Consider the following 23,385-nt stretch of genomic DNA (forward strand, 5'->3'; position numbering starts at 1 on the left):
CAGTTTTGCGTCGGATTCGAAAATCTAGACTCACAGGAGATCGACCATAAGGTGCCCGAGGCAGCAATAGACCCTTGGAGACAGTTCGGCCGGAGGACGATGTATTGAATCGCGACAGGATTTGTGTGTTCCATCGTCATTAACAGATTCTGAACGTTACAATTAACTGTCAGTTTTGCGTCGGATTCGAAAATCTAGACTCACAGGAGATCGACCATAAGGTGCCCGATGCAGCAATAGACCCTTGGAGACAGGTCGGCCGGAGGACGATGTATTGAATCGCGACGCAATTTGTGTGTTCCATTGTCATTAAGAGGCTCTGTACCTTACAATTAACTGTCAATTTTGCGTCGGATTCGAAAATCTAGACTCACAGGAGATCGACCATAAGGTGCCCGAGGCAGCAATAGACCCTTGGAGACAGGTCGGCCGGAGGACGATGTATTGAATCGCGACGCGATTTGTGTGTTCCATCGTCATTAACAGGTTCTGAACGTTACAATTAACTGTCAGTTTTGCGTCGGATTCGAAAATCTAGACTCACAGGAAATCGACCATAAGGTGCCCGAGGCAGCAATATACCCTTGGAGACAGGTCGGCCGGAGGACGATGTATTGAATCGCGACGCAATTTGTGTGTTCCATTGTCATTAAGAGGCTCTGAACCTTACAATTAACTGTCAGTGTTGCGTCGGCTTCGAAAATCTAGACTCACAGAAGAACGACCATAAGGTGCCCGAGGCAGCACTAGACCCTTGGAGACAAGTCGGTTGGAGGACGATGTATTGAATCGCGACGCAATTTGTGTTCCATCGTCATTAACAGGCTCTGAACGTTACAATTAACTGTCAGTTTTGAGTCGGATTCGAAAATCTAGACTCACAGGAGAACGACCATAAGGTGCCCGAGGCAGCAAAAGACCCTTGGAGACAGGTCGGCCGGAGGACGATGTATTGAATCGCGACGCGATTTGTGTGTTCCATTGTCATTAAGAGGCTCTGAACGTTACAATTAACTGTCAGTTTTGCGTCAGATTCGAAAATCTAGACTCACAGGAGAGCGACCATAAGGTGCCCGTGGCAGCAATAGACCCTTGGAGGCAGGTCGGCCGGAGGACGATGTATTGAATCGCGACGCGATTTGTGTGTTCCATTGTCATTAAGAGGCTCTGAACGTTACAATTAACTGTCAGTTTTTCGTCGGATTCGAAAATCTAGACACACAGTAGAACGACCATAAGGTGTCCGAGGAAGCACTAGACCCTTGGAGACAAGTCGTCTGGAGGACGATGTATTGAATCGCGACGCAATTTGTGTGTTCCATCGTCATTAACAGGCTCTGAACGTTACAATTAACTGTCAGTTTTGCGTCGGATTCGAAAATCTAGACTCACAGGAGAACGACCATAAGGTGCCCGAGGCAGCAATAGACCCTTGGAGACAGGTCGGCCGGAGGACGATGTATTGAATCGCGACACAATTTGTGTGTTCCATTGTCATTAAGAGGCTCTGAACCTTACAATTAACTGTCAATTTTGCGTCGCATTCGAAAATCTAGACTCACAGGAGAACGACAATAAGGTGCCCGAGGCAGCACTAGACCCTTACAGACAAGTCGGCTGGAGGACGATGTATTGAATCGCGACAGGATTTGTGTGTTCCATCGTCATTTACAGGCTCTGAACGTTACAATTAACTGGCAGGTTTGCGTCGGATTCGAAAATCTAGACTCACAGGAGATCGACCATAAGGTGCCCGAGGCAGCAAAAGACCCTTGGAGACAGGTCGGCCGGAGGACGATGTAATGAATCGCGACGCAATTTGTGTGTTCTATTGTCATTAAGAGGCTCTGAACCTTACAATTAACTGTCAGTTTTGCGTCGGATTCGAAAATCCAGACTCACAGAGGAACGACCATAAGGTGCCCGAGGCAGCACTAGACCCTTGGAGATAAATCGGCTGGAGGACGATGTATTGAATCGCGACGCGATTTGTGAGTTCCATTGTCATTAAGAGGCTCTGAACCTTACAATTAACTGTAAGTTTTGCGTCGGATTCGAAAATCTAGACTCACAGGAGATCGACCATAAGGTGCCCGAGGCAGCACTAGACCCTTGGAGACTGGTCGGCCGGAGGACGATGTATTGAATCGCGACGGGATTTGTGTGTTCCATCGTCATTAACAGGCTCTGAACGTTACAATTAACTGTCAGTTTTGCGTCGGATTCGAAAATCTAGACTCACAGGAGAACGACCATAAGGTGTCCGAGGCATCACTAGACCCATGGAGACAAGTCGGCTGGAGGACGATGTATTGAATCGCGACGCGATTTTTGTGTTCCATCGTCATTAACAGGCTCTGAACGTTACAATTAACTGTCAGTTTTGCGTCGGATTCGAAAATCTAGACTCACAGGAGATCGACCATAAGGTGCCCGAGGCAGCAATTGACCCTTGGAGACAGGTCGGCCGGAGGACGATGTATTGAATCGCGACGCGATTTGTGTGTGCCATCGTCATTAACAGGCTCTGAACGTTACAATTAACTGTCAGTTTTGCGTCGGATTCGAAAATCTAGACTCACAGGAGAACACGACCATACGGTGTCCGAGACAGCACTATACCATTGGAGACAAGTCGGCTGGAGGACGATGTATTGAATCGCGACGCAATTTGTGTGTTCCACCGTCATTAACAGGCTCTGAACGTTACAATTAACTGTCAGTTTTGCGTCGGATTCGAAAGTCTAGACTCACAGGAGATCGACCATAAGGTGCCCGAGGCCGCAATAGACCCTTGGAGACAGGTCGGCCGGAGGACGATGTATTGAATCGCGACGCGATTTGTGTGTTCCATTGTCATTAAGAGGCTCTGAACCTTACAATTAACTGTAAGTTTTGCGTCGGATTCGAAAATCTAGACTCACAGAAGAACGACCATAAGGTGCCCGAGGCAGCACTAGACCCTTGGAGACAAGTCGGCTGGAGGACGATGTATTGAATCGCGACGCAATTTGTGTGTTCCATCGTCATTAACAGGCTCTGAACCTTACAATTAACTGTCAGTTTTGCGTCGGATTCGAAAATCTAGACTCACAGGAGATCGACCATAAGGTGCCCGAGGCAGCACTAGACCCTTGGAGACAAGTCGGCTGGAGGACGATGTACTGAATCGCGACGCGATTTGTGTGTTCCATCGTCATTAACAGTCTCTGAACGTTACAATTAACTGTCAGTTTTGCGTCGGATTCGAAAATCTAGACTCACAGGAGATCGACCATAAGGTGCCCGAGGCAGCAATAGACCCTTGGAGACAGGTCGGCCGGAGGACGATGTATTGAATCGCGACGCGATTAGTGTGTTCCATTGTCATTAAGAGGCTCTGAACCTTGCAATTAACTGTCAGTTTTGCGTCGGATTCGAAAAGCTAGACTCACAGGAGAACGACCATACGGTGCCCGAGGCAGCAATAGACCCTTGGAGACAGGTCGGCCGGAGGACGATGTATTGAATCGCGACGCGATTTGTGTGTTACATTGTCATTAAGAGGCTCTGAACCTTACAATCAACTGTAAGTATTGCGTCGGATTCGAAAATCTAGACTCACACGAGAACGACCATAAGGTGCCCGAGGCAGCAATAGACCCTTGGAGACAGGTCGGCCGGAGGACGATGTATTGAATCGCGACGCGATTTGTGTGTTCCATCGTCATTAACAGGCTCTGAACGTTACAATTAACTGTCAGTTTTGCGTCGGATTCGAAAATCTAGACTCACAGGAGATCGACCATAAGGTGCCCGAGGCAGCAATAGACCCTTGGACACAGGTCGGCCGGAGGACGATGTATTGAATCGCGACAGGATATGTGTGTTCCATCGTCATTAACAGATTCTGAACGTTACAATTAACTGTCAGTTTTGCGTCGGATTCGAAAATCTAGACTCACAGGAGATCGACCATAAGGTGCCCGAGGCAGCAATAGACCCTTGGAGACAGGTCGGCCGGAGGACGATGTATTGAATCGCGACGCAATTTGTGTGTTCCATTGTCATTAAGAGGCTCTGTACCTTACAATTAACTGTCAGTTTTGCGTCGGATTCGAAAATCTAGACTCACAGGAGATCGACCATAGGGTGCCCGAGGCAGCAATAGACCCTTGGAGACAGGTCGGCCGGAGGACGATGTATTGAATCGCGACGGGATTTGTGTGTTCCATCGTCATTAACAGGTTCTGAACGTTACAATTAACTGTCAGTTTTGCGTCGGATTCGAAAATCTAGACTCACAGGAGATCGACCATAAGGTGCCCGAGGCAGCAATATACCCTTGGAGACAGGTCGGCCGGAGGACGATGTATTGAATCGCGACGCAATTTGTGTGTTCCATTGTCATTAAGAGGCTCTGAACCTTACAATTAACTGTCAGTGTTGCGTCGGATTCGAAAATCTAGACTCACAGAAGAACGACCATAAGGTGCCCGAGGCAGCACTAGACCCTTGGAGACAAGTCGGTTGGAGGACGATGTATTGAATCGCGACGCAATTTGTGTGTTCCATCGTCATTAACATGCTCTGAACGTTACAATTAACTGTCAGTTTTGAGTCGGATTCGAAAATCTAGACTCACAGGAGAACGACCATAAGGTGCCCGAGGCAGCAAAAGACCCTTGGAGACAGGTCGGCCGGAGGACGATGTATTGAATCGCGACGCAATTTGTGTGTTCCATCGTCATTAACAGGCTCTGAACGTTACAATTAACTGTCAGTTTTGCGTCAGATTCGAAAATCTAGACTCACAGGAGAGCGACCATAAGGTGCCCGAGGCAGCAATAGACCCTTGGAGGCAGGTCGGCCGGAGGACGATGTATTGAATCGCGACGCGATTTGTGTGTTCCATTGTCATTAAGAGGCTCTGAACGTTACAATTAACTGTCAGTTTTTCGTCGGATTCGAAAATCTAGACACACAGTAGAACGACCATAAGGTGTCCGAGGCAGCACTAGACCCTTGGAGACAAGGCGTCTGGAGGACGATGTATTGAATCGCGACGCAATTTGTGTGTTCCATCGTCATTAACAGGCTCTGAACGTTACAATTAACTGTCAGTTTTGCGTCGGATTCGAAAATCTAGACTCACAGGAGAACGACCATAAGGTGCCCGAGGCAGCAATAGACCCTTGGAGACAGGTCGGCCGGAGGACGATGTATTGAATCGCGACGCAATTTGTGTGTTCCATTGTCATTAAGAGGCTCTGAACCTTACAATTAACTGTCAATTTTGCGTCGCATTCGAAAATCTAGACTCACAGGAGATCGACCATAAGGTGCCCGAGGCAGCAATAGACCCTTGGAGACAGGTCGGCCGGAGGACGATGTATTGAATCGCGACGCGATTTGTGTGTTCCATCGTCATTAACAGGTTCTGAACGTTACAATTAACTGTCAGTTTTGCGTCGGATTCGAAAATCTAGACTCACAGGAAATCGACCATAAGGTGCCCGAGGCAGCAATATACCCTTGGAGACAGGTCGGCCGGAGGACGATGTATTGAATCGCGACGCAATTTGTGTGTTCCATTGTCATTAAGAGGCTCTGAACCTTACAATTAACTGTCAGTGTTGCGTCGGCTTCGAAAATCTAGACTCACAGAAGAACGACCATAAGGTGCCCGAGGCAGCACTAGACCCTTGGAGACAAGTCGGTTGGAGGACGATGTATTGAATCGCGACGCAATTTGTGTGTTCCATCGTCATTAACAGGCTCTGAACGTTACAATTAACTGTCAGTTTTGAGTCGGATTCGAAAATCTAGACTCACAGGAGAACGACCATAAGGTGCCCGAGGCAGCAAAAGACCCTTGGAGACAGGTCGGCCGGAGGACGATGTATTGAATCGCGACGCGATTTGTGTGTTCCATTGTCATTAAGAGGCTCTGAACGTTACAATTAACTGTCAGTTTTGCGTCAGATTCGAAAATCTAGACTCACAGGAGAGCGACCATAAGGTGCCCGAGGCAGCAATAGACCCTTGGAGGCAGGTCGGCCGGAGGACGATGTATTGAATCGCGACGCGATTTGTGTGTTCCATTGTCATTAAGAGGCTCTGAACGTTACAATTAACTGTCAGTTTTTCGTCGGATTCGAAAATCTAGACACACAGTAGAACGACCATAAGGTGTCCGAGGCAGCACTAGACCCTTGGAGACAAGTCGTCTGGAGGACGATGTATTGAATCGCGACGCAATTTGTGTGTTCCATCGTCATTAACAGGCTCTGAACGTTACAATTAACTGTCAGTTTTGCGTCGGATTCGAAAATCTAGACTCACAGGAGAACGACCATAAGGTGCCCGAGGCAGCAATAGACCCTTGGAGACAGGTCGGCCGGAGGACGATGTATTGAATCGCGACACAATTTGTGTGTTCCATTGTCATTAAGAGGCTCTGAACCTTACAATTAACTGTCAATTTTGCGTCGCATTCGAAAATCTAGACTCACAGGAGAACGACAATAAGGTGCCCGAGGCAGCACTAGACCCTTACAGACAAGTCGGCTGGAGGACGATGTATTGAATCGCGACAGGATTTGTGTGTTCCATCGTCATTTACAGGCTCTGAACGTTACAATTAACTGGCAGGTTTGCGTCGGATTCGAAAATCTAGACTCACAGGAGATCGACCATAAGGTGCCCGAGGCAGCAAAAGACCCTTGGAGACAGGTCGGCCGGAGGACGATGTATTGAATCGCGACGCAATTTGTGTGTTCTATTGTCATTAAGAGGCTCTGAACCTTACAATTAACTGTCAGTTTTGCGTCGGATTCGAAAATCCAGACTCACAGAGGAACGACCATAAGGTGCCCGAGGCAGCACTAGACCCTTGGAGATAAATCGGCTGGAGGACGATGTATTGAATCGCGACGCGATTTGTGAGTTCCATTGTCATTAAGAGGCTCTGAACCTTACAATTAACTGTAAGTTTTGCGTCGGATTCGAAAATCTAGACTCACAGGAGATCGACCATAAGGTGCCCGAGGCAGCACTAGACCCTTGGAGACTGGTCGGCCGGAGGACGATGTATTGAATCGCGACGGGATTTGTGTGTTCCATCGTCATTAACAGGCTCTGAACGTTACAATTAACTGTCAGTTTTGCGTCGAATTCGAAAATCTAGACTCACAGGAGATCGACCATAACGTGCCCGAGGCAGCAATAGACCCTTGGAGACAGGTCGGCCGGAGGACGATGTATTGAATCGCGACGCGATTTGTGTGTTGCATTGTCATTAAGAGGCTCTGAACGTTACAATTAACTGTCAGTTTTGCGTCGGATTCGAAAATCTAGACTCACAGGAGAACGACCATAAGGTGTCCGAGGCATCACTAGACCCATGGAGACAAGTCGGCTGGAGGACGATGTATTGAATCGCGACGCGATTTGTGTGTTCCATCGTCATTAACAGGCTCTGAACGTTACAATTAACTGTCAGTTTTGCGTCGGATTCGAAAATCTAGACTCACAGGAGATCGACCATAAGGTGCCCGAGGCAGCAATTGACCCTTGGAGACAGGTCGGCCGGAGGACGATGTATTGAATCGCGACGCGATTTGTGTGTGCCATCGTCATTAACAGGCTCTGAACGTTACAATTAACTGTCAGTTTTGCGTCGGATTCGAAAATCTAGACTCACAGGAGAACACGACCATACGGTGTCCGAGACAGCACTATACCCTTGGAGACAAGTCGGCTGGAGGACGATGTATTGAATCGCGACGCAATTTGTGTGTTCCACCGTCATTAACAGGCTCTGAACGTTACAATTAACTGTCAGTTTTGCGTCGGATTCGAAAGTCTAGACTCACAGGAGATCGACCATAAGGTGCCCGAGGCCGCAATAGACCCTTGGAGACAGGTCGGCCGGAGGACGATGTATTGAATCGCGACGCGATTTGTGTGTTCCATTGTCATTAAGAGGCTCTGAACCTTACAATTAACTGTAAGTTTTGCGTCGGATTCGAAAATCTAGACTCACAGAAGAACGACCATAAGGTGCCCGAGGCAGCACTAGACCCTTGGAGACAAGTCGGCTGGAGGACGATGTATTGAATCGCGACGCAATTTGTGTGTTCCATCGTCATTAACAGGCTCTGAACCTTACAATTAACTGTCAGTTTTGCGTCGGATTCGAAAATCTAGACTCACAGGAGATCGACCATAAGGTGCCCGAGGCAGCACTAGACCCTTGGAGACAAGTCGGCTGGAGGACGATGTACTGAATCGCGACGCGATTTGTGTGTTCCATCGTCATTAACAGGCTCTGAACGTTACAATTAACTGTCAGTTTTGCGTCGGATTCGAAAATCTAGACTCACAGGAGATCGACCATAAGGTGCCCGAGGCAGCAATAGACCCTTGGAGACAGGTCGGCCGGAGGACGATGTATTGAATCGCGACGCGATTAGTGTGTTCCATTGTCATTAAGAGGCTCTGAACCTTGCAATTAACTGTCAGTTTTGCGTCGGATTCGAAAAGCTAGACTCACAGGAGAACGACCATACGGTGCCCGAGGCAGCAATAGACCCTTGGAGACAGGTCGGCCGAAGGACGATGTATTGAATCGCGACGCGATTTGTGTGTTACATTGTCATTAAGAGGCTCTGAACCTTACAATCAACTGTAAGTATTGCGTCGGATTCGAAAATCTAGACTCACACGAGAACGACCATAAGGTGCCCGAGGCAGCAATAGACCCTTGGAGACAGGTCGGCCGGAGGACGATGTATTGAATCGCGACGCGATTTGTGTGTTCCATCGTCATTAACAGGCTCTGAACGTTACAATTAACTGTCAGTTTTGCGTCGGATTCGAAAATCTAGACTCACAGGAGATCGACCATAAGGTGCCCGAGGCAGCAATAGACCCTTGGACACAGGTCGGCCGGAGGACGATGTATTGAATCGCGACAGGATTTGTGTGTTCCATCGTCATTAACAGATTCTGAACGTTACAATTAACTGTCAGTTTTGCGTCGGATTCGAAAATCTAGACTCACAGGAGATCGACCATAAGGTGCCCGAGGCAGCAATAGACCCTTGGAGACAGGTCGGCCGGAGGACAATGTATTGAATCGCGACGCAATTTGTGTGTTCCATTGTCATTAAGAGGCTCTGTACCTTACAATTAACTGTCAGTTTTGCGTCGGATTCGAAAATCTAGACTCACAGGAGATCGACCATAGGGTGCCCGAGGCAGCAATAGACCCTTGGAGACAGGTCGGCCGGAGGACGATGTATTGAATCGCGACGGGATTTGTGTGTTCCATCGTCATTAACAGGTTCTGAACGTTACAATTAACTGTCAGTTTTGCGTCGGATTCGAAAATCTAGACTCACAGGAGATCGACCATAAGGTGCCCGAGGCAGCAATATACCCTTGGAGACAGGTCGGCCGGAGGACGATGTATTGAATCGCGACGCAATTTGTGTGTTCCATTGTCATTAAGAGGCTCTGAACCTTACAATTAACTGTCAGTGTTGCGTCGGATTCGAAAATCTAGACTCACAGAAGAACGACCATAAGGTGCCCGAGGCAGCACTAGACCCTTGGAGACAAGTCGGTTGGAGGACGATGTATTGAATCGCGACGCAATTTGTGTGTTCCATCGTCATTAACATGCTCTGAACGTTACAATTAACTGTCAGTTTTGAGTCGGATTCGAAAATCTAGACTCACAGGAGAACGACCATAAGGTGCCCGAGGCAGCAAAAGACCCTTGGAGACAGGTCGGCCGGAGGACGATGTATTGAATCGCGACGCAATTTGTGTGTTCCATCGTCATTAACAGGCTCTGAACGTTACAATTAACTGTCAGTTTTGCGTCAGATTCGAAAATCTAGACTCACAGGAGAGCGACCATAAGGTGCCCGAGGCAGCAATAGACCCTTGGAGGCAGGTCGGCCGGAGGACGATGTATTGAATCGCGACGCGATTTGTGTGTTCCATTGTCATTAAGAGGCTCTGAACGTTACAATTAACTGTCAGTTTTTCGTCGGATTCGAAAATCTAGACACACAGTAGAACGACCATAAGGTGTCCGAGGCAGCACTAGACCCTTGGAGACAAGGCGTCTGGAGGACGATGTATTGAATCGCGACGCAATTTGTGTGTTCCATCGTCATTAACAGGCTCTGAACCTTACAATTAACTGTCAGTTTTGCGTCGGATTCGAAAATCTAGACTCACAGGAGAACGACCATAAGGTGCCCGAGGCAGCAATAGACCCTTGGAGACAGGTCGGCCGGAGGACGATGTATTGAATCGCGACGCAATTTGTGTGTTCCATTGTCATTAAGAGGCTCTGAACCTTACAATTAACTGTCAATTTTGCGTCGCATTCGAAAATCTAGACTCACAGGAGAACGACAATAAGGTGCCCGAGGCAGCACTAGACCCTTGGAGACAAGGCGGCTGGAGGACGATGTATTGAATCGCGACAGGATTTGTGTGTTCCATCGTCATTTACAGGCTCTGAACGTTACAATTAACTGTCAGTGTTGCGTCGGATTCGAAAATCTAGACTCACAGGAGATCGACCATAAGGTGCCCGAGGCAGCAAAAGACCCTTGGAGACAGGTCGGCCGGAGGACGATGTATTGAATCGCGACGCAATTTGTGTGTTCTATTGTCATTAAGAGGCTCTGAACCTTACAATTAACTGTCAGTTTTGCGTCGGATTCGAAAATCCAGACTCACAGAGGAACGACCATAAGGTGCCCGAGGCAGCACTAGACCCTTGGAGATAAATCGGCTGGAGGACGATGTATTGAATCGCGACGCGATTTGTGAGTTCCATTGTAATTAAGAGGCTCTGAACCTTAAAATTAACTGTAAGTTTTGCGTCGGATTCGAAAATCTAGACTCACAGGAGTTCGACCATAAGGTGCACGAGGCAGCACTAGACCCTTGGAGACTGGTCGGCCGGAGGACGATGTATTGAATCGCGACGCGATTTGTGTGTTCCATCGTCATTAACAGGCTCTGAACGTTACAATTAACTGTCAGTTTTGCGTCGGATTCGAAAATCTAGACTCACAGGAGATCGACCATAAGGTGCCCGAGGCAGCAATAGACCCTTGGTGACAGGTCGGCCGGAGGACGATGTATTGAATCGCGACGCGATTTGTGTGTTGCATTGTCATTAAGAGGCTCTGAACGTTACAATTAACTGTCAGTTTTGCGTCGGATTCGAAAATCTAGACTCACAGGAGAACGACCATAAGGTGTCCGAGATATCACTAGACCCATGGAGACAAGTCGGCTGGAGGACGATGTATTGAATCGCGACGCGATTTGTGTGTTCCATCGTCATTAACAGGCTCTGAACGTTACAATTAACTGTCAGTTTTGCGTCGGATTCGAAAATCTAGACTCACAGGAGATCGACCATAAGGTGCCCGAGGCAGCAATTGACCCTTGGAGACAGGTCGGCCGGAGGACGATGTATTGAATCGCGACGCGATTTGTGTGTGCCATCGTCATTAACAGGCTCTGAACGTTACAATTAACTGTCAGTTTTGCGTCGGATTCGAAAATCTAGACTCACAGGAGAACACGACCATACGGTGTCCGAGGCAGCACTATACCCTTGGAGACAAGTCGGCTGGAGGACGATGTATTGAATCGCGACGCAATTTGTGTGTTCCACCGTCATTAACAGGCTCTGAACGTTACAATTAACTGTCAGTTTTGCGTCGGATTCGAAAGTCTAGACTCACAGGAGATCGACCATAAGGTGCCCGAGGCAGCAATAGACCCTTGGAGACAGGTCGGCCGGAGGACGATGTATTGAATCGCGACGCGATTTGTGTGTTCCATTGTCATTAAGAGGCTCTGAACCTTACAATTAACTGTAAGTTTTGCGTCGGATTCGAAAATCTAGACTCACAGAAGAACGACCATAAGGTGCCCGAGGCAGCACTAGACCCTTGGAGACAAGTCGGCTGGAGGACGATGTATTGAATCGCGACGCAAATTGTGTGTTCCATCGTCATTAACAGGCTCTGAACCTTACAATTAACTGTCAGTTTTGTGTCGGATTCAAAAGTCTAGACTCACACGAGAACGACCATAAGGTGCCCGAGGCAGCAATAGACCCTTGGAGACAGGTCGGCCGGAGGACGATAGATTGAATCGCGACGCAATTTGTGTGTTCCATCGTCATTAACCGGCTCTGAACGTTACAATTAACTGTCAGTTTAGCGTCGGATTCGAAAATCTAGACTCACAGGAGATCGACCATAAGGTGCCCGAGGCAGCACTAGACCCTTGGAGACTGGTCGGCCGGAGGACGATGTATTGAATCGCGATGGGATTTGTGTGTTCCATCGTCATTAACAGGCTCTGAACGTTACAATTAACTGTCAGTTTTGCGTCGAATTCGAAAATCTAGACTCACAGGAGATCGACCATAACGTGCCCGAGGCAGCAATAGACCCTTGGAGACAGGTCGGCCGGAGGACGATGTATTGAATCGCGACGCGATTTGTGTGTTGCATTGTCATTAAGAGGCTCTGAACGTTACAATTAACTGTCAGTTTTGCGTCGGATTCGAAAATCTAGACTCACAGGAGAACGACCATAAGGTGTCCGAGGCATCACTAGACCCATGGAGACAAGTCGGCTGGAGGACGATGTATTGAATCGCGACGCGATTTGTGTGTTCCATCGTCATTAACAGGCTCTGAACGTTACAATTAACTGTCAGTTTTGCGTCGGATTCGAAAATCTAGACTCACAGGAGATCGACCATAAGGTGCCCGAGGCAGCAATTAACCCTTGGAGACAGGTCGGCCGGAGGACGATGTATTGAATCGCGACGCGATTTGTGTGTGCCATCGTCATTAACAGGCTCTGAACGTTACAATTAACTGTCAGTTTTGCGTCGGATTCGAAAATCTAGACTCACAGGAGAACACGACCATACGGTGTCCGAGACAGCACTATACCCTTGGAGACAAGTCGGCTGGAGGACGATGTATTGAATCGCGACGCAATTTGTGTGTTCCACCGTCATTAACAGGCTCTGAACGTTACAATTAACTGTCAGTTTTGCGTCGGATTCGAAAGTCTAGACTCACAGGAGATCGACCATAAGGTGCCCGAGGCAGCAATAGACCCTTGGAGACAGGTCGGCCGGAGGACGATGTATTGAATCGCGACGCGATTTTTGTGTTCCATTGTCATTAAGAGGCTCTGAACCTTACAATTAACTGTAAGTTTTGCGTCGGATTCGAAAATCTAGACTCACAGAAGAACGACCATAAGGTGCCCGAGGCAGCACTAGACCCTTGGAGACAAGTCGGCTGGAGGACGATGTATTGAATCGCGACGCAATTTGTGTGTTCCATCGTCATTAACAGGCTCTGAACCTTACAATTAACTGTCAGTTTTGCGTCGGATTCGAAAATCTAGACTCACAGGAGATCGACCATAAGGTGCCCGAGGCAGCACTAGACCCTTGGAGACAAGTCGGCTGGAGGACGATGTACTGAATCGCGACGCGATTTGTGTGTTCCATCGTCATTAACAGGCTCTGAACGTTACAATTAACTGTCAGTTTTGCGTCGGATTCGAAAATCTAGACTCACAGGAGATCGACCATAAGGTGCCCGAGGCAGCAATAGACCCTTGGAGACAGGTCGGCCGGAGGACGATGTATTGAATCGCGACGCGATTAGTGTGTTCCATTGTCATTAAGAGGCTCTGAACCTTGCAATTAACTGTCAGTTTTGCGTCGGATTCGAAAAGCTAGACTCACAGGAGAACGACCATACGGTGCCCGAGGCAGCAATAGACCCTTGGAGACAGGTCGGCCGGAGGACGATGTATTGAATCGCGACGCGATTTGTGTGTTACATTGTCATTAAGAGGCTCTGAACCTTACAATCAACTGTAAGTATTGCGTCGGATTCGAAAATCTAGACTCACACGAGAACGACCATAAGGTGCCCGAGGCAGCAATAGACCCTTGGAGACAGGTCGGCCGGAGGACGATGTATTGAATCGCGACGCGATTTGTGTGTTCCATCGTCATTAACAGGCTCTGAACGTTACAATTAACTGTCAGTTTTGCGTCGGATTCGAAAATCTAGACTCACAGGAGATCGACCATAAGGTGCCCGAGGCAGCAATAGACCCTTGGACACAGGTCGGCCGGAGGACGATGTATTGAATCGCGACAGGATTTGTGTGTTCCATCGTCATTAACAGATTCTGAACGTTACAATTAACTGTCAGTTTTGCGTCGGATTCGAAAATCTAGACTCACAGGAGATCGACCATAAGGTGCCCGAGGCAGCAATAGACCCTTGGAGACAGGTCGGCCGGAGGACGATGTATTGAATCGCGACGCAATTTGTGTGTTCCATTGTCATTAAGAGGCTCTGTACCTTACAATTAACTGTCAGTTTTGCGTCGGATTCGAAAATCTAGACTCACAGGAGATCGACCATAGGGTGCCCGAGGCAGCAGTAGACCCTTGGAGACAGGTCGGCCGGAGGACGATGTATTGAATCGCGACGGGATTTGTGTGTTCCATCGTCATTAACAGGTTCTGAACGTTACAATTAACTGTCAGTTTTGCGTCGGATTCGAAAATCTAGACTCACAGGAGATCGACCATAAGGTGCCCGAGGCAGCAATATACCCTTGGAGACAGGTCGGCCGGAGGACGATGTATTGAATCGCGACGCAATTTGTGTGTTCCATTGTCATTAAGAGGCTCTGAACCTTACAATTAACTGTCAGTGTTGCGTCGGATTCGAAAATCTAGACTCACAGAAGAACGACCATAAGGTGCCCGAGGCAGCACTAGACCCTTGGAGACAAGTCGGTTGGAGGACGATGTATTGAATCGCGACGCAATTTGTGTGTTCCATCGTCATTAACATGCTCTGAACGTTACAATTAACTGTCAGTTTTGAGTCGGATTCGAAAATCTAGACTCACAGGAGAACGACCATAAGGTGCCCGAGGCAGCAAAAGACCCTTGGAGACAGGTCGGCCGGAGGACGATGTATTGAATCGCGACGCAATTTGTGTGTTCCATCGTCATTAACAGGCTCTGAACGTTACAATTAACTGTCAGTTTTGCGTCCGATTCGAAAATCTAGACTCACAGGAGAGCGACCATAAGGTGCCCGAGGCAGCAATAGACCCTTGGAGGCAGGTCGGCCGGAGGACGATGTATTGAATCGCGACGCGATTTGTGTGTTCCATTGTCATTAAGAGGCTCTGAACGTTACAATTAACTGTCAGTTTTTCGTCGGATTCGAAAATCTAGACACACAGTAGAACGACCATAAGGTGTCCGAGGCAGCACTAGACCCTTGGAGACAAGGCGTCTGGAGGACGATGTATTGAATCGCGACGCAATTTGTGTGTTCCATCGTCATTAACAGGCTCTGAACGTTACAATTAACTGTCAGTTTTGCGTCGGATTCGAAAATCTAGACTCACAGGAGAACGACCATAAGGTGCCCGAGGCAGCAATAGACCCTTGGAGACAGGTCGGCCGGAGGACGATGTATTGAATCGCGACGCAATTTGTGTGTTCCATTGTCATTAAGAGGCTCTGAACCTTACAATTAACTGTCAATTTTGCGTCGCATTCGAAAATCTAGACTCACAGGAGAACGACAATAAGGTGCCCGAGGCAGCACTAGACCCTTGGAGACAAGGCGGCTGGAGGACGATGTATTGAATCGCGACAGGATTTGTGTGTTCCATCGTCATTTACAGGCTCTGAACGTTACAATTAACTGTCAGGTTTGCGTCGGATTCGAAAATCTAGACTCACAGGAGATCGACCATAAGGTGCCCGAGGCAGCAAAAGACCCTTGGAGACAGGTCGGCCGGAGGACGATGTATTGAATCGCGACGCAATTTGTGTGTTCTATTGTCATTAAGAGGCTCTGAACCTTACAATTAACTGTCAGTTTTGCGTCGGATTCGAAAATCCAGACTCACAGAGGAACGACCATAAGGTGCCCGAGGCAGCACTAGACCCTTGGAGATAAATCGGCTGGAGGACGATGTATTGAATCGCGACGCGATTTGTGAGTTCCATTGTAATTAAGAGGCTCTGAACCTTAGAATTAACTGTAAGTTTTGCGTCGGATTCGAAAATCTAGACTCACAGGAGTTCGACCATAAGGTGCCCGAGGCAGCACTAGACCCTTGGAGACTGGTCGGCCGGAGGACGATGTATTGAATCGCGACGCGATTTGTGTGTTCCATCGTCATTAACAGGCTCTGAACGTTACAATTAACTGTCAGTTTTGCGTCGGATTCGAAAATCTAGACTCACAGGAGATCGACCATAAGGTGCCCGAGGCAGCACTAGACCCTTGGAGACAAGTCGGCTGGAGGACGATGTATTGAATCGCGACGCAATTTGTGTGTTCCATCGTCATTAACAGGCTCTGAACCTTACAATTAACTGTCAGTTTTGCGTCGGATTCGAAAATCTAGACTCACACGAGAACGACCATAAGGTGCCCGAGGCAGCAATAGACCCTTGGAGACAGGTCGGCCGGAGGACGATGTATTGAATCGCGACGCGATTTGTGTGTTCCATCGTCATTAACAGGCTCTGAACGTTACAATTAACTGTCAGTTTTGCGTCGGATTCGAAAATCTAGACTCACAGGAGATCGACCATAAGGTGCCCGAGGCAGCAATAGACCCTTGGACACAGGTCGGCCGGAGGACGATGTATTGAATCGCGACAGGATTTGTGTGTTCCATCGTCATTAACAGATTCTGAACGTTACAATTAACTGTCAGTTTTGCGTCGGATTCGAAAATCTAGACTCACAGGAGATCGACCATAAGGTGCCCGAGGCAGCAATAGACCCTTGGAGACAGGTCGGCCGGAGGACGATGTATTGAATCGCGACGCAATTTGTGTGTTCCATTGTCATTAAGAGGCTCTGTACCTTACAATTAACTGTCAGTTTTGCGTCGGATTCGAAAATCTAGACTCACAGGAGATCGACCATAGGGTGCCCGAGGCAGCAGTAGACCCTTGGAGACAGGTCGGCCGGAGGACGATGTATTGAATCGCGACGGGATTTGTGTGTTCCATCGTCATTAACAGGTTCTGAACGTTACAATTAACTGTCAGTTTTGCGTCGGATTCGAAAATCTAGACTCACAGGAGATCGACCATAAGGTGCCCGAGGCAGCAATATACCCTTGGAGACAGGTCGGCCGGAGGACGATGTATTGAATCGCGACGCAATTTGTGTGTTCCATTGTCATTAAGAGGCTCTGAACCTTACAATTAACTGTCAGTGTTGCGTCGGATTCGAAAATCTAGACTCACAGAAGAACGACCATAAGGTGCCCGAGGCAGCACTAGACCCTTGGAGACAAGTCGGTTGGAGGACGATGTATTGAATCGCGACGCAATTTGTGTGTTCCATCGTCATTAACATGCTCTGAACGTTACAATTAACTGTCAGTTTTGAGTCGGATTCGAAAATCTAGACTCACAGGAGAACGACCATAAGGTGCCCGAGGCAGCAAAAGACCCTTGGAGACAGGTCGGCCGGAGGACGATGTATTGAATCGCGACGCAATTTGTGTGTTCCATCGTCATTAACAGGCTCTGAACGTTACAATTAACTGTCAGTTTTGCGTCAGATTCGAAAATCTAGACTCACAGGAGAGCGACCATAAGGTGCCCGAGGCAGCAATAGACCCTTGGAGGCAGGTCGGCCGGAGGACGATGTATTGAATCGCGACGCGATTTGTGTGTTCCATTGTCATTAAGAGGCTCTGAACGTTACAATTAACTGTCAGTTTTTCGTCGGATTCGAAAATCTAGACACACAGTAGAACGACCATAAGGTGTCCGAGGCAGCACTAGACCCTTGGAGACAAGGCGTCTGGAGGACGATGTATTGAATCGCGACGCAATTTGTGTGTTCCATCGTCATTAACAGGCTCTGAACGTTACAATTAACTGTCAGTTTTGCGTCGGATTCGAAAATCTAGACTCACAGGAGAACGACCATAAGGTGCCCGAGGCAGCAATAGACCCTTGGAGACAGGTCGGCCGGAGGACGATGTATTGAATCGCGACGCAATTTGTGTGTTCCATTGTCATTAAGAGGCTCTGAACCTTACAATTAACTGTCAATTTTGCGTCGCATTCGAAAATCTAGACTCACAGGAGAACGACAATAAGGTGCCCGAGGCAGCACTAGACCCTTGGAGACAAGGCGGCTGGAGGACGATGTATTGAATCGCGACAGGATTTGTGTGTTCCATCGTCATTTACAGGCTCTGAACGTTACAATTAACTGTCAGGTTTGCGTCGGATTCGAAAATCTAGACTCACAGGAGATCGACCATAAGGTGCCCGAGGCAGCAAAAGACCCTTGGAGACAGGTCGGCCGGAGGACGATGTATTGAATCGCGACGCAATTTGTGTGTTCTATTGTCATTAAGAGGCTCTGAACGTTACAATTAACTGTCAGTTTTGCGTCGGATTCGAAAATCTAGACTCACAGGAGAACGACCATAAGGTGTCCGAGGCATCACTAGACCCATGGAGACAAGTCGGCTGGAGGACGATGTATTGAATCGCGACGCGATTTGTGTGTTCCATCGTCATTAACAGGCTCTGAACGTTACAATTAACTGTCAGTTTTGCGTCGGATTCGAAAATCTAGACTCACAGGAGATCGACCATAAGGTGCCCGAGGCAGCAATTGACCCTTGGAGACAGGTCGGCCGGAGGACGATGTATTGAATCGCGACGCGATTTGTGTGTGCCATCGTCATTAACAGGCTCTGAACGTTACAATTAACTGTCAGTTTTGCGTCGGATTCGAAAATCTAGACTCACAGGAGAACACGACCATACGGTGTCCGAGGCAGCACTATACCCTTGGAGACAAGTCGGCTGGAGGACGATGTATTGAATCGCGACGCAATTTGTGTGTTCCACCGTCATTAACAGGCTCTGAACGTTACAATTAACTGTCAGTTTTGCGTCGGATTCGAAAGTCTAGACTCACAGGAGATCGACCATAAGGTGCCCGAGGCAGCAATAGACCCTTGGAGACAGGTCGGCCGGAGGACGATGTATTGAATCGCGACGCGATTTGTGTGTTCCATTGTCATTAAGAGGCTCTGAACCTTACAATTAACTGTAAGTTTTGCGTCGGATTGGAAAATCTAGACTCACAGAAGAACGACCATAAGGTGCCCGAGGCAGCACTAGACCCTTGGAGACAAGTCGGCTGGAGGACGATGTATTGAATCGCGACGCAAATTGTGTGTTCCATCGTCATTAACAGGCTCTGAACCTTACAATTAACTGTCAGTTTTGTGTCGGATTCAAAAGTCTAGACTCACACGAGAACGACCATAAGGTGCCCGAGGCAGCAATAGACCCTTGGAGACAGGTCGGCCGGAGGACGATAGATTGAATCGCGACGCAATTTGTGTGTTCCATCGTCATTAACCGGCTCTGAACGTTACAATTAACTGTCAGTTTAGCGTCGGATTCGAAAATCTAGACTCACAGGAGATCGACCATAAGGTGCCCGAGGCAGCAATAGACCCTTGGAGACAGTTCGGCCGGAGGACGATGTATTGAATCGCGGCGCAATTTGTGTGTTCCATCGTCATTAACAGGCTCTGAACCTTACAATTAACTGTCAGTTTTGCGTCGGATTCGAAAATCTAGACTCACAGGAGATCGACCATAAGGTGCCCGAGGCAGCACTAGACCCTTGGAGACAAGTCGGCTGGAGGACGATGTACTGAATCGCGACGCGATTTGTGTGTTCCATCGTCATTAACAGGCTCTGAACGTTACAATTAACTGTCAGTTTTGCGTCGGATTCGAAAATCTAGACTCACAGGAGATCGACCATAAGGTGCCCGAGGCAGCAATTGACCCTTGGAGACAGGTCGGCCGGAGGACGATGTATTGAATCGCGACGCGATTTGTGTGTTCCATTGTCATTAAGAGGCTCTGAACCTTGCAATTAACTGTCAGTTTTGCGTCGGATTCGAAAAGCTAGACTCACAGGAGAACGACCATACGGTGCCCGAGGCAGCAATAGACCCTTGGAGACAGGTCGGCCGGAGGACGATGTAATGAATCGCGACGCGATTTGTGTGTTGCATTGTCATTAAGAGGCTCTGAACCTTACAATCAACTGTAAGTATTGCGTCGGATTCGAAAATCTAGACTCACACGAGAACGACCATAAGGTGCCCGAGGCAGCAATAGACCCTTGGAGACAGGTCGGCCGGAGGACGATGTATTGAATCGCGACGCGATTTGTGTGTTCCATCGTCATTAACAGGCTCTGAACGTTACAATTAACTGTCAGTTTTGCGTCGGATTCGAAAATCTAGACTCACAGGAGATCGACCATAAGGTGCCCGAGGCAGCAATAGACCCTTGGAGACAGGTCGGCCGGAGGACGATGTATTGAATCACGACAGGATTTGTGTGTTCCATCGTCATTAACAGGTTCTGAACCTTACAATTAACTGTCAGTTTTGCGTCGGATTCGAAAATCTAGACTCACAGGAGATCGACCATAAGGTGCCCGAGGCAGCAATAGACCCTTGGAGACAGGTCGGCCGGAGGACGATGTATTGAATCGCGACGCAATTTGTGTGTTCCATCGTCATTAACAGGCTCTGAACGTTACAATTAACTGTCAGTTTTGCGTCGGATTCGAAAATCTAGACTCACAGAAGAACGGCCATAAGGTGCCCGAGGCAGAACTAGACCCTTGGAGACAAGTCGGTTGGAGGACGATGTATTGAATCGCGACGCGATTTGTGTGTTCCATCGTCATTAACAGGCTCTGAACCTTACAATTAACTGTCAGTTTTGCGTCGGATTCTAAAATCTAGACTCACAGGAGAACGACCATAAGGTGCCCGAGGCAGCAAAAGACCCTTGGAGACAGGTCGGCCGGAGGACGATGTATTGAATCGCGACGTAATTTGTGTGTTCCATCGTCATTAAAAGGCTCTGAACGTTACAATTAACTGTCAGTTTTGCGTCAGATTCGAAAATCTAGACTCACAGGAGAGCGACCATAAGGTGCCCGAGGCAGCAATAGACCCTTGGAGGCAGGTCGGCCGGAGGACGATGTATTGAATCGCGACGCCATTTGTGTGTTCCATTGTCATTAAGAGGCTCTGAACCTTACAATTAACTGTCAGTTTTGCGTCGGATTCGAAAATCTAGACTCACAGGAAAACGAGCATAAGGTGTCCGAGGCAGCACTAGACCCTTGGAGACAGGTCGGCTGGAGGACGATGTATTGAATCGCGACGCAATTTGTGTGTTCCATCGTCATTAACAGTCTCTGAACGTTACAATTAACTGCGTCGGATTCGAAAATCTAGACTCACAGGAGATCGACCATAAGGTGCCCGATTCAGCAATAGACCCTTGGAGACAGGTCGGCCGGAGGACGATGTATTGAATCGCGACGGGATTTGTGTGTTCCATCGTCATTAACAGGCTCTGAACGTTACAATTAACTGTCAGTTTTGCGTCGGATTCGAAAATCTAGACTCACAGGAGATCGACCATAAGGTGCCCGAGGGAGCAATAGACCCTTGGAGACAGGTCGGCCGGAGGACGATGTATTGAATCGCGACGCTATTTGTGTGTTCCATCGTCATTAACAGGCTCTGAACGTTACAATTAACTGTCAGGTTTGCGTCGGATTCGAAAGTCTAGACTCACAGGAGATCGACCATAAGGTGCCCGAGGCAGCAATAGACGCTTGGAGACAGGTTGGCCGGAGGACGATGTATTGAATCGCGACGCAATTTGTGTGTTCTATTGTCATTAAGAGGCTCCGAACCTTACAATTAACTGTCAGTTTTGCGTCGGATTCGAAAATCTAGACTCACAGAGGAACGACCATAAGGTGCCCGAGGCAGCACTAGACCCTTGGAGAAAAATCGGCTGGAGGACGATGTATTGAATCGCGACGCGATTTGTGAGTTCCATTGCATTAAGAGGCTCTGAACCTTACAATTAACTGTAAGTTTTGCGTCGGATTCGAAAATCTAGACTCACAGGAGATCGACCATAAGGTGCCCGAGGCAGCACTAGACCCTTGGAGACAGGTCGGCCGGAGGACGATGTATTGAATCGCGACTGGATTTGTGTGTTCCATCGTCATTAACAGGCTCTGAACGTTACAATTAACTGTCAGTTTTGCGTCGGATCCGAAAATCTAGACTCACAGGAGATCGACCATAACGTGCCCGAGGCAGCAATAGACCCTTGGAGACAGGTCGGCCGGAGGACGATGTATTGAATCGCGACGCGATTTGTGTGTTCCATTGTCATTAAGAGGCTCTGAACGTTACAATTAACTGTCAGTTTTGCGTCGGATTCGAAAATCTAGTCTCACAGGAGAACGACCATAAGGTGTCCGAGGCATCACTAGACCCATGGAGACAAGTCGGCTGGAGGACGATGTATTGTATCGCGACGCGATTTGTGTGTTCCATCGTCATTAACAGGCTCTGAACGTTACAATTAACTGTCAGTTTTGCGTCGGATTCGAAAATCTAGACTCACAGGAGATCGACCATAAGGTGTCCGAGGCATCACTAGACCCATGGAGACAAGTCGGCTGGAGGACGATGTATTGAATCGCGACGCGATTTGTGTGTTCCATCGTCATTAACAGGCTCTGAACGTTACAATTAACTGTCAGTTTTGCGTCGGATTCGAAAGTCTAGACTCACAGGAGATCGACCATAAGGTGCCCGAGGCAGCAATAGACCCTTGGAGACAGGTCGGCCGGAGGACGATGTATTGAATCGCGACGCGATTTGTGTGTTCCATTGTCATTAAGAGGCTCTGAACCTTGCAATTAACTGTCAGTTTTGCGTCGGATTCGAAAATCTAGACTCACAGGAGAACGACCATAAGGTGCCCGAGGCAGCAATAGACCCTTGGAGACAGGTCGGCCGGAGGACGATGTATTGAATCGCGACGCAATTTGTGTGTTCCATTGTCATTAAGAGGCTCTGAACCTTACGATTAACTGTCAATTTTGCGTCGCATTCGAAAATCTAGACTCACAGGAGAACGACAATAAGGTGCCCGAGGCAGCACTAGACCCTTGGAGACAAGTCGGCTGGAGGACGATGTATTGAATCGCGACGCGATTTGTGTGTTCCATCGTCATTTACAGGCTCTGAACGTTACAATTAACTGTCAGGTTTGCGTCGGATTCGAAAATCTAGACTCACAGGAGATCGACCATAAGGTGCCCGAGGCAGCAATAGACCCTTGGAGACAGGTCGGCCGGAGGA

The sequence above is a fragment of the Schistocerca nitens genome, chromosome 5, assembly GCF_023898315.1.
Source record: "Schistocerca nitens isolate TAMUIC-IGC-003100 chromosome 5, iqSchNite1.1, whole genome shotgun sequence".
Classification (NCBI taxonomy): Eukaryota; Metazoa; Arthropoda; class Insecta; order Orthoptera; family Acrididae; genus Schistocerca; species Schistocerca nitens.